The 13775-nt window shown below is 33.1% G+C and overlaps 1 protein-coding gene across 17 annotated transcripts in view; it reads left to right on the top strand.

Annotated features, from left to right (window-relative positions):
* MBD5 (methyl-CpG binding domain protein 5) overlaps window positions 1-13775 on the top strand; it is a 432006-nt gene that overhangs the window by 251097 nt on the left and 167134 nt on the right. The window lies entirely within an intron of this gene.

The following is a 13775-nucleotide window of genomic DNA, read 5'->3' on the forward strand; positions in this document are numbered from 1 at the left end:
TTTTTTTAAATAAAAATATATTATTTATAACTTTATTTCCTCTTTTGAGAATGATTTTTAGTCTCTAGGTAGTATTACATATTCTTTGTATCTTTAGTCAATAGTTTCTAGTTTTATTGTCTGGTGATTAGTTGCGGGTCTATAAATTAAAATTTTTGTTTTTGTTTTTTAATTTTAATTTTTGAAGTTCAATAAATTGTCATTGTGGCATCGTATATAGTCAATTTTGATAATCATTATATGGATATTTGAAGAAAGTTATGTTCTCTGTTACAGGCAAAATATGCACATCCATTGTGTTGTTAACTCTCTAATTTACTTCTGGATGCTTGATTTGTAAAAAATGACTATGTGAGAAAAGTTATTTTCCCAAAATAATTATTTTCCATTCTTTCATGTTCTGGAATTTCAAATAGACTTAGTTTCATATTTCAATTCTCTGTTATTTGTAGTATAAAATTCAAAAAATATGTCCTTACTGTAGGTCTATATTTTTTAATCAGTCAAAAATAATTCACTTTGCCCGTTTTACATACTCTGTTTTGATTTCTTACTAGTATGCTATTAATATTGCTGCTCTTTCTTTTTGGTTTGTATCATCTGATTTATCTTTCCCTGTTCCTTTACTTTTAACCTTATAAAATTTTAAGATGTGAGTCTTCTAGCATAGAGTTGCTTATGTAATATAGGATTGCTTTCTTATAACATAGAAATCAGCAAATAATTGGATTTTGTTTTTTGGATAAGCCTATGGGTGTTATTTTTTTGGACAAAAAAAAACAAATGATCATACTGCTATGGAAAAAAATATATTTGTTCTTATTCTACTTTTTTACTTCTTAGTAGAAAAAATTTCTCTTTCTTTATCTCATATATGCTCTGGAAAGTGAAAGTACTTAAATTTGGCTATGTTCCTTATGGATATGGGAAGTTCACTTTTATCATATGTATTTAGTGCTGGACTTTGTTTTTAATACTTTCTTTGTTCTTTCCTATTCTTTTTCTCTTCCTATATTTTGCTGCACCTGCAAGTTTCTTTTGATCTTTATTCTCATTCACATTATGAACTTTTATATCTTTATAAGTGCTACATTCTTCTTTCAGTGTCATTAATAAAATTATGTAATAGTTTCCTATATGTACAATAAGAGACTCACCTAAATTTTACTTCCTCCCATTCTTACCCTTGCCCCCACGCACACATGCATGCACACACATGCACTACACACACCACTTTTTTGTTGAAATAATTTTGACTTTTAGCTTTAGATTGTTATGTTTTTACATTATTTAAATTTTGTTAAATGATTATTTTAATATATGTATTGTCTTAGAACCATATTAATTTAGGCATATAACCTAAAGTTTTAATGGTTTTATTGCTGATGCTTCCTCATAATTAAAATATTTTGCATTTTGAAAGGTTATTTTTGTTTCAGGATAAATAGTAAGGCTACTGGGTCCTTGCATGACTGGGAAATACTTTTATGTCTTTAGAAATGAATGATAGAGCTAGGCTAGTTTAAATTCTTGGATAGAAATCTTTTACTTCTAAAAATTAATTGAGCATGCTCCATTGTGTTCTATTACATATGGTTGTATGAGAGAAGTCTGATATCATCCTGATTTTTTTTCATTTTAAATGTTTCTTATAAACTAGAAAGCAACAATAAATTAGTTATTGAACTCAGAAAATTTAACATCAATACAATACTATCATCTAATATACAGTCTTATAATCAAATATTGTCGTTTATTTTGATACTATCATTTTATAGCATTTACTTTCTCCAATCTAAGTTCCAGTCAAGAATTATACATTGCTTTTAGTTTTCATGCAAAAGATTTTTTGGAAGTGCTCTGCTCTTTCTTGACATATATCTGTTTCATAGGGAAATATTTAATATGATTCCTTAGAGGAAAGCCTTCTTTATATGATTTTTCTTTGTTTTCTCATCATAAAGAGCAGCTCTATAAGAATCCAGTATCAGGAATTCAGAATTTTTGGTTAAGGTTGTATTGGTCCTTTAAAAATTTAAACCTAGAGAAGAAGAAAGGGAAAGTTTGTTTTTTCTCTAGTTTTAATATACTCCATTGAAGTGCTCTTAGCTGTATAACTTCAAAAAACAATTTTGTCTCCCTTTCTTCAGTATCACTCTTAAGAAACAATTTTCATTTGTCATTCACAATATTTATAGAACATTATTTTAAATCCAGTTGAGAACAAAATACAAAGTAAATGTAAGCTGTGGTTGAATGGACAATAATCATATAGGTAAGGCAATTACAGAGCGGTAGTGAGAAATGATAAAAGCTTATGGAAAGCTCATAGCTTTAGGACTAAAATGATGGATAAGATCTGAATAATAAGGAAAGTATTTCTAGTGAGAGTTTGAGACAAAAACAGATCATTGAAATTTGGTTGTAGTATGAAACTATGAAGCATTTTATAAAACCCATTCCTTTGCTTGTATTTTACCAGTAAAAACCCAGGCATATATATTTATAAATTGTTTAATTCATCCAAGGTATCAAGTATTTCCTAAAGTTGGGATCCCTGGGTGGCGCAGCGGTTTAGCACCTGTCTTTGGCCCAGGGCGCGATCCTGGAGACCCGGGATCGAGTCCCACGTCGGGCTCCCGGTACATGGAGCCTGCTTCTCCCTCTGCCTGTGTCTCTGCCTCTCTCTCTCTCTCACTGTGTGCCTATCATAAATAAATAAAAAATTTAAAAAAAAAGTATTTCCTAAAGTTGCTATTAATAGACAGGTTTGTACATATACCGTATCTTAATCATGTCCTCTATCCACCTATAATGTTTTTTGTTTGTTTTATTCATTTATTCATACCATTAGAGATTGGTATACATTATGATGTTCATCATTTCTTTCCTTGTTTCCTATGTTTACTCTGATTTTTCTCACTTCTTTGATTAAAATATTTGATCAATTTTTAATCATTTTTCCAATTTATAAATGCATTTGAGGCAATGCTTTCATCACTATTTTTAAGTAATTAAGCAGAACGTTTGAAATCAAGTTAATTAAGGTATAGTTTACATAAAATCATCTTTTTAGTGTGCTATTTTGACTTTTGGCAAATTTACCTATTCATTCCTTCACCACCCACAAAAATTTGTCTGTGACCTCTGTAGTCAATCCCTCTCCTTTAGTCTCTGGCAAGCAGTGGTTTCTTTTTTGTCTATAGTTTTGCCTTTTCCAGATATAGTTCATATTACTAATGATGATTAAATATAGTCATACCATGTGTTGTCTTTTGATTTTGTCTTCTTTCACTTAATATAATACATTCAAGATTCATCTATATTATTATGTAAATCATTAATTCATTATGATCATAGGCTATTCCACATGATTCTGAATCTTTGACACTTATTTTGAGGTTTAGCATGTCATCATTTTTCATGTATGCTTATAAATGAGATTAGAAACAAGCTTGGTGCAATGAACAGCAGGCTGGAAGAAGCAGAGGAAAGAATTCTGGAAGACAAAATAATGGAAAAACATGAAGCTGACCAAAAGAGAGAAAAAGATGCAACATGAGAATAAACTTAGGGAACTCAGTGACTTCATCAAACATAATAACATTCATATTATCAAAGTCCCAGAAAAAGAGAGATAAAAGGGGCCTGAAAATTTATTTCAAGAAATAATAGCAGAAAACTTTCCTAATCTGGGGAAGGAAATAGATATTCCAGATCCAGGAGGCACAGAGAATTCCCAACAAAATCAACAAAAGCAGGCCAACCAACACATATTGTAATTAAATTTGCAAAATATAGTAATAAAAATCTTAAAAACAGCAATGTAAAGGAAGTCCTTAGCTTAAAAAGGAAAACCCATAATGCTAACTAGAGATTTTTCAACAGAAATTTGACAGACCAGAAAGGAGTGGCATGATATATTCAAAGTGCTGAATGGGAAAAATCTGGGCCAAGAATTCTCTGTCCAGCAATGCTATCATTCAGAAGTTTCCCAGACAAACAAAAACTAACAGAGCTTATGACCACTAAACCAGCCCTGCAAGAAATATTAAAGGAGACTCTGAGAGCAAGGGAGAGACTGAAAGTGACAAAGAGAAGAAAGAGTCAGAGAACATCTCCAGAAATAATGACAAAACAAGTTATAAGATGGCAGTAAATATACATCTATAATAATTACTTTAAATGTAAATAGACTAACCACTCCAATCAAAAGTTACAGGGTGTCAGATGGATAAAAAAAAAAAGAAAACCCATCTATATGCTGCCTACAAGAGACTCATTTTAGTCCTAAAGACACCTGCAAGTTGAAAATGAGCAGAAAAAGAAACGTTTATTATGCAAATGTATGTCAAAAGAAAGAGTAGTAACTTATATTAGACAAATAGACTTTAAAACTGTTAATAGACTTAAGACTTTTGGGACACCTGGGTGGTTCAATCAGTTTAGCATCTACCTTTGCCTCAGGTAGGCAGTCACCTTTGTGATTCCTGGGTCCTGGGATTGAGCTCCATGTCTGGCTCCCTGCTCAGCAGGGAGTCGCTTCTCCCTTTGTACCTCCCCGTACCTGTGCTCTCTCATCCTCTCTCTCAAATGAATAAATAAAATGTTTTTTAAAATACATAAATAAATAAAAGACTGCAGAAACAAAGAAGGGCATTATATAATCATAAAGGGAACAATCCAACAAGAAGATATAACACTCGTAAATATTTATGCACTGAACATAGGAGCATCCAAATATATAAAACAATTAATAACGAACATTAACTAATTGATAGTAACACAGTAATATTAGGGGACTTTAATATCCCATTTACATCAATGGACAGATGATCTAATGAAAAAAACAACAGGGAAACAATGACTTTAAGTGACACACTGGACCAGACTGACTTAGCAAATATATACAGAATATTCTATCTACGGTGCCTGGGTGCCTCAGTCAGTGAATCATCTGACTTTGGCTTTCATGATCCCAGGGTCCTGGGATTGAGCCCCACATCAGGCAGAAGAGAGTCTGCTTTTCCCCCCTCCCTGTGCCGCTCCCCCTGCTCTTGCTCTCAAATAAATAAATAAATCCTTTAATCCTTTAATATATATGTGTGTGTGTGTGTGTGTGTATACACATATATATATTCCACCCCAAAACAGCAGAATAGACATTCTTTTCAGGTTCCCTTGGAACATTTGTCAAGAAAGATCACATGTTAGGCCGCAAAACAAGTCTCAGTAAATTTAAGAAGATTGAAATCATATTAAGCATCTTTTCTGATCACAGTGGTAAGAAAATAGAGATCAATTACAAGAAAAATCTGGAAAAAACACAAATACCTGGAGGCTAAACAACATGCTACTAAGCAATGAATGAGTCAACCAGGAAATCAGTCAAAAAAGAAGTTGAAAAATACATGGAAAAAATTACAGTGAAAACACAACTGTTCAAAACCTTTGGGATGCAGCAAAAGCCGTCCTAAGAAGGAAGTATATGACAATATAGGCCTATGTCAAGAAGCAAGAAAAATCTCAAACAACCTAACCTTACATATAGAGGAGCTAGAATCAGAAAAAAAAAAAAAAAAAAAAAAGTCTAAAGCCAGGAGAAGGAAGAAAATAATAAAGATTAGAACAGAAATAAATGATATAGAAACTTTAAAAAAAAAAACAGAATAGATCAATGAAACCAGGAACTGATCTTTGAAAAAATTAATAAAATTGATAAACCTCTAACCAGACTTACCAAAAAGAAAAAAGACCCAAATAAATAAAATCACAAATAGAAGAAATAACAACCAATACTACGTATATACAAACAGTTATAAGATAGTATCATGAAAAACCATATGCTAACAAATTGGATAACCTGGAAGAAATGGATAAATTCTTAGATAAACTACCAAGACTGAAACAAGAGGAAAGAGAAAACTTGAACAGACCAGTAGTGAAGAAATTAAATCAATTATCATGTATGCTTCATAGGAGTTCTATGCTCAGAGGAACACACAATTAATAAGCTTTACAAAGAGTGGGGTTTTTTTATATGCAGCCTTTGAAAAGCTTATTAATTGTGTTGTTAAAGTCTTCTACATTCATAGTTTCCTTGTGCTAGTACTTGCCTGGAATATCTTTTCCATTCTTTTTTATTTTTATGCCACCAAACCTCATGTTCTTAGGTGTATGCCTCTGAGCATAATAAAGCTGGGTTCATTTTTCTAATCCCATTTTGATAGTATTTTTCTTTTTAAAAGTTTATGTTTATTGTAGTTACAGTTACATTTGGACTCATTTTTACCATTTTATTTTAGTTTTTTTTTTTCTTTCCTTTTCTCCTTTATTCCCCCCATTCTTCTGGTTTGGAAGCTATAAATTCATGTTTCTATTCTTTTAATTATTACTCATAAATGTTTAATATATATAAATACTGTAGTATTTCCTCATGAAATTTAAAATAACTTAGAATATTGTGTCCCTAAATAATCTTCACATTTTATCTGTCACCTTCCTTAACAATTTTGTTTAGAACTGTAATTCCACTTTTGTGTTTTGTTACTTTTATTTTAAAAGAGACATTAGTTTGATTTCTGTGCTTACAACTGTCTCTTACATCTCATGTCTTCCCACACTGTTCAGGGTTTCTTTTGCTATAAGTAGTTATTTCAATAAACATGTCAAGTGATAAGCTAGTTTTTATAGGCCTAAAAATATTTTTGTTTTAGCCCACTACTTAATGGTAATTTAGCTTGTTTTAAATGTTTAGGTTGCAATTTTTTTCCATCAGTACTTTGGTAATATTACTCTAATATCTTCAAGAATCTTTGGATATAGACTAGAAGTGTGCCATTTAATTATAGTTCTTTTACAAGTAATCTTTCTCTCTCTCCCTCTCTCTCTCATAGTATTGAGATTTTCTTACTAAACTTTGATTTTTGCACTTTGCTGTGTGAAAGGTTGAGGTGTGAATTTTTTTTCATATATTTTTTATAGATTTAATGATGATGCTTTTGATCACAGATATCATATTGACCTTTAGTACTGGAAATATCTCAGCCATTAACATTCAAACATTGCTTATCTGCCTTCTTATCTTCTACTTCTGAAATTTTTGTTTGGTTACATGTTAAAGCATCTATTCCCCCTTGACTGTTAACTAGTCTTTCCCAGCTTTCATCTCTTTTTACCTCAGTATCTTATTCTTTTTTTATTATTATTTGTTTATTTATTTTAGAGAAAGGGAGCACAAGCAGGAGGGACAGAGGGAGAGAGAATCTGAGGCAGCCTCCTTGAGGGCAGAGCCGGATGGAGTGCTAGATCCCATGACACTGAGATCACAACCTTATCCAAAACCAAGAGTCAGAGGCTTAACCAACTGTACCACTTACTTAGGCACCCCTAAATATTTTATTTTTAAGTAATCTCTGCACCCAACATGGGATTCAAACTTACAACCCCGAGATCAGGAGTCTAGCTCTACTGACTGAGCCAGCCAGGCACCCCTCTCAGTATCTTATTCTTTGTGAATTTCTCGATCCTGTTTTCCAGTTTACTGCACCAGTTTAGAATATCTGATGTCCACTAGGGTTTTCTTTTCCAGTTAATATATTTTCATTTTCAAAGTTTTCTGTTGTATATTTTCATATACATGTGTTATCTTTTCTGTTGATTTTGTTTCATAGGGTTTTTTTTGTTCTCTTTTTAGATGTTATTTTATTTCTTTAAGAATCTTAAAGTTTTATTTTTAAGATATTTTCTGATTGTTCTGCGTATGTATTTGTTTTGCATATTTCTCTTTTAACTTTACGTACTCTACTAAAATTGTTGAGGTTTTTGTCTTTCTTGGCTTTAAGTTTTCCTCATATGCTTTGGAAATTAATTTGCAGGCTTATCTTGAGGGGAATTTGTTTTCTTTTATCTCATCATTTTCTGCTTATTCTAATCACTGATTCAGAGAGGATGTTGGGGGAGTGAGATTGGCCTGTGTTGTAAGAGGTAGGCTTTGTCTTCATCCTTTGGCTCCCTGGGTTTGCATAAGCTTTAACTGAGCTTTTTTACAGCCTCTTTTTCAGAATTTGATGAATCACACCTCAGTGCAGATTTTATGCAGCAAAACTGGCTGAACTCTTTTGCCAGGTAGTTCTTTTTAATCTCCACTACCGTGCACTTCCAACCACTGGTGCCTCTGACTGCTACCAGACCTGGAACCTAACAAGTCTACACTATCAGCCTTGCTTACTGCTTTGTATTCTGTTACATGGGGATTTTTACTTTTAGTACACATATATCTTTTAATTTTTTTTCTCTCTGTGCTTTATAATACTAAGTATTTGACAGATATGTCTCTAAAATGTGTACTCCTGGTGCCATCTTGACCAGAAGTCCTATTGCCATAATTTTCACATAAGAATTTGGAAATTAGGTTACGAATCTTTGTCAAACTTATCATCTTGGATATATAAGGTTCCTTCTGCTGCCTTGTTTAATGCAGTTATGGTGCATCCAAATAGGAATATGAACACCAATTCATATTCTAGGGCTATGACTTCTAGAGTCAAAATGAATGGGTACAAATCATGGCATTGATACTTCCTGTGTGACTCAAACGTTCAAAGACTTCTGTTTCCTCATCTGTATTTATGAGTTTGGATCTACCTTATAGACATCTGTAAATAATTAAATATGGTAATATATAAAACATTAGCATAATATGTGACTCACAATAAGCTCTCAGTGAATATTGGCTATTATTTGTACAGTGGAGTTCCATGATATTTACATTTAATTGTAGAAATTCACCCATTATCATCCTCTTTTGGGAAATACATGTAATGTGATATTATGTTTATACATACCCTAGTGTATATGATATTTTAATTTGTACTCCTAAATTTAAGATAACCAGGTTTTTAAGCCACCCACACTATGTTTTTTGCTTGGTGGGTGATTTAAATTATCTCCAAAGGTATTTTTGATGACTGTATATTTTTTCCTTACAGATCAATTTTAAGACTTAACCTTCTCATCAGATAATAACTATTATTATCTCTAAACTAGTCATGCGGGCAGCCCAGGTGGCTTGGTGGTTTAGCGCCACCTTCAGCCCAGGGTGTGATCCTGGAGACCCAGGATCGAGTCCCACATCGGGTTCCCTGCATGGAGCCTGCTTCTCCCTCTGCTTGTGTCTCTTCCTCTCTCTCTCTCTCTGTGTGTCTCTCATGAATAAATAAATAAAATCTTTAAAAAATAAATAAATAAATAAACTAGTCGTGTGGCAGGCATTTATAATTATATAGTTTTATATATATGTACACACATATAGTTATATATGTATATACATATATATTTATAACTGTGTGAAAATAGAAAATCAATTGGTCTCACAGTCAGCTCTGGGTTCCAGTCTGGCCTCTGGCAATCTCTGGAGGATGAATTTTTAAGATGTTATTTATTTGTTTTATTTATTTGTTTTATTTATTTGTTTTAGAGATAGAAAAAGAGAGAGAACAAGAGCATGAACAGGGGGAAGGAGCCAAGGGAGAGGGACAGTCAGATTCTGTGTTGAGCACAGAGCTGGACAAGAGGCTGGATCCCACAACCATGAGATCATGACCTGAGCCAAAATCAAGAGTCGGATGCTCAACCCACTGAGCCACCCAGGCGCCCCAGAGCTAATGATACCCACATATCAGAGTGTAAAGATGAAATGAAATAAGATACGAGAATTCAATCTGTAAACTGCACATCACTCTAGAAATGTTTCTAGATCAATCAAAGCTATGATTGTTCCTCATCATTTACAGCAGTTTTACAGAGCTCCTATGGAAAGCAGGTAACCTGAGCCAGAAAGTTTGTTTCACTAACAAATCATTCTGTACTTTTTGCAATAAGGAAAAATTCTCAGTAAGGGTTCTATGAAGAATGATTCTTAGGGGATGACAGTGAAGTAGATACAGATTATCTAGTATTTGTATTTGACAGTTTAACTGCTGAGACCAAGGTTTTAGAATCCTTTGCTCTTTCAAACACACAGCATACAATATTTAGTTCTTAGCAATTTGAAACAGAAATAAAGGAATCCTAATTTTAGTTCTGAAGTCAGATGAGCAGGTCTTTCCTTCCCTATTCAGGTAAAATTAATACATACCTTTAGTGGACTATACTGAACAAATCTAGGAACTAAAGCTGCTTATCCTTTATTGATGGCTCTTTTTAAGTCACAATAAATGTGTTCTCCACCTAAGTCCCCAATACAGATTTTCCCTTCCTTCAGACTCACAGTAGCAGAAACTACTCTAAGTGAAACATGCTTTGTTCTTGCTAGAACCAGGAGAAAGATTGAGTAAAATTGCTGCTTTTGGGAACAAAGTAAAAGGTTAATACATAAACTTATAGCTCCCCTCAGCTGCCTATAATCCCTTTCTTTCTTAACTGTCTTAACTTTTCACATATGGTTCAAAACTCAAAACAACATTAAAAAGGAATGCCTGGGTGGCTCAGCGATTGGGTGTTTGCCTTTGGCCGAGGGCGTAATCCTGGAGTCCCGGGATCGAGTCCCACATCAGGCTCCCTGCGAGGAGCCTGCTTCTCTTTCTGCCTATGACTCTGCCTCTCTCTCTCTCTCTCTCATTGTCTCTTATGAATAAATAAGATCTTTATATATAGATATATGCAGATATATCTATATATATCTTTAAAAGAACTCACCGAGAATCTTGCTTTTATAACACTGTCTCCATCTTCTCCCACCACCAACCCATTCTGGTCAAAGCTGTTACTAGTTTCTTGTGTACCCTTTCATTTTTGTACACATAGCGTACTAACAGATAGAGGTATTGATGTATACTCACCTTTCTTACACAAAGGCAGTGTACAATATATTTTGTTTTGCACTTTGCTTTTCTTGCTGAACAATTTACCTTGGAGTTCTGAACGGAAGGTTGTTTGTTTTGGTTTTGTATTTTTTTTAATATTCTTTATTCCTGTTTAGAGCCACATGATTTTCCATTGGAAGTCTGTCATAGTTTATTTAATCAGCGCCTTGTGGAGGAATGTTTGAGTTACTTTCAATCTTTGGTGATGTAAACACTGCCTCAGTGAAAAAAAAAATTTGAATATTGTTGTTTTGTGCATGTGTAGGATATCTGTAGGTTAAACTTCCAAAGCAGGATCGCTGGATCAAAGAGTAAATGCACTTAAAAATATCTTTATTGTTCAGCCATCTCAGAGCAACAGAGAGTGGGGACATTGGGGTTGGAGGCTGTTTATAATTGTGCAGACAGCCACAATTTGGCCTGACAGGCACAGGTTTTAGTCTGGCCTTCATTATTCCATTGCCATGTGACTTTAGGCAAGTCACTTCCCCTCTCATGGAGCCTTGGTGTACTCTTCTGCAAAAATTGGAGACTAGTCCCTATGCTAATTGGGTAATTATAAAATGAGATGAGATAATGGATGGGAACTGTCAGCATTACCCACCATTAAAATGATGTAATTATTAACCTGAAAATAGCCACAACCCTGGTACTAGGATATACTAGTATACTAGGCTTACTAGGCTCACTTGTTTTTGTTTTTTTTTTTTTGCATTTGTTCTTTTTAAAAAATTATTATACAGTAAAACCGACTTCTTTCTTTTGATGTACCAGTCTGTAAATTTTAACACATGCATAGATTTGCATAACCATCACCATAACCAGAATACAAAATAGTAAATGCATTTTTAATTTAAACAAATATTGACTAGTTACCCTCCATAAAGATTGTACACCACACTGGACTCACCCCAACATTATATGAGTGATATTTTTTTTCCCTCAGATTTTGCAAAAGATAGAGTCTATTGTCTATTTGCTGTGATTATTTGTTTGTTTTTATAGCATTTCCCATGCAGAGACATAAACGTTGGACTAGGGCTACAGTAGCTGTCTGGTCCTTCTTCCCTTGATTAATGTTGCTTAAGCCTAAAATCTGAAGCTTAAAAAGAAAAATAAATACGAAACAGAGGGCTCATATTTTAATCACATTTTAAAGCAGCTACTTTTCCCATCTGCTCCTGAAACAAATAGACAGTGCAGTTTATAGCACTCTGTCATTCTGAATAACTGAGGGATAACTGAAGGAAAACAAAGAAAGGAGTCTAGATTGTAGTTGTATATCTTTGAGATTGTCATTGTTCTTCACTAAATGTTCACAGGTTTGGATGCACACTTAACTTCTCTTTTCTGCCTCCTACCCAATGCCGAGACATTTGGAAATGAAAGCATAATTGAGAAGATCTTACAAGGGCACCTGGGTGGCTCAGGCAGTTAAGCATCTGCCTTCAGCTTGTGTCGTGATAAGAGTCCTGGGATCAAGTGGCATCAGGCTCCCTGCTCAGAGGAGTCTGCTTTTCTCTCTGTGCTCTCTCTCTCTCTCCTCCTCCTCTCAAATAAATAAAATATTTTTTAAAATATCATAATTTTATTATTTCCATTTGTAAACTTACTAAAGAATGTTAATAGGATTGACATGAGAAAATTGGACTAAAGTATTTGAAACATTTTCCTTACTACAAATATAAGTCAGTTATAAATAAAAATAGCATTACTTTATTCTAGATTTGCAACACCACTGGCCTATAGGCCAGATTCAGTGGGCAGGCTTATGTCATTTGTATCCTATAATCTTTCAAAGTTAGGAAATTTAATATTAAAATTCTCATCTCTGATGTTAATTGAATAATCAGAATATCTGGCTAAAATCACCCATATTATCATATGGCAATTGTTAATTGGTACTTGTACTTATACCTGACTACTGCATTCATTTTTTTCCAACTTATTCTTCAGAATACTATCCTTTTTCCTACTTATTCTTCAGAATACTATCCTTAGGTTAAAGTTTTAGTTGTTTAAACATCAGCAAACATTTGTTTCTATTACTGGTATTCTCGTTTCCATATGGTATATCAATAATATTTCAATTAAAAAAAGTAGTTATTGTGATTAAAGTAATTGTTCTTACAAACATGAAATCTGACATTTTATTTAACGGTTGGATTACTTAACATAAAGGTTTTTTTCCTCTTCTAAGTAAATGAATATATTTTCCTATCATCTTGGAAAACTATCAATTGATTTTTATCACTTTCCAAATGATCCTTGCTTTTCATATGATAGATTGATTATTCCATATCCATGTCATTTGACTTTTAATATATATCTTTAAAAACCCTTAGTTGCTGAGAAATATTACAGCAAGGTTAATCAGAGTTATGATCATATTTCTTCTGTATTTCGATCCCTGAGCTGACTTACCATATAACTTTTCATTGATTTTAATCTCCCAGACTTTACAGACCTCTGTTTATTTAGGTGAGCTTTAATTACTTGTTCACCCAATACCTTACATTGTGCATTGAAATCTCTCAAGGTATAAACAAAGATTGAGGATGACAATTGCTTTCTTTGTTAACACTATACTAGGCCTATGGAATGCATTGTTTATGAGCACATGAAAGTAAGTTTCACATCCATGTTAAAAAGGAATTCACTTAATCTGTATTCATTTTTAAGAATCAAAATTCTTTTTATGCCTATCCTGTACTATTGCTTTTACCTAAGAATCAATACCAGAACAAGGAATCTAAATGAAATAGAAACGAAAGATGTATAGTAAATAGTAGGAGCATGGGAATAGAAAGGGAAGGTTTAGTAGGACTTTATTATGAAAAGTACTAAACCAAAGGCTATTTAAGTACAGGTTATAATTTTAACTGTAAAATAATGAAACTCCATAAAGAA

The sequence above is a fragment of the Vulpes vulpes genome, chromosome 5 (assembly GCF_048418805.1).
Source record: "Vulpes vulpes isolate BD-2025 chromosome 5, VulVul3, whole genome shotgun sequence".
NCBI lineage: Eukaryota > Metazoa > Chordata > Mammalia > Carnivora > Canidae > Vulpes > Vulpes vulpes.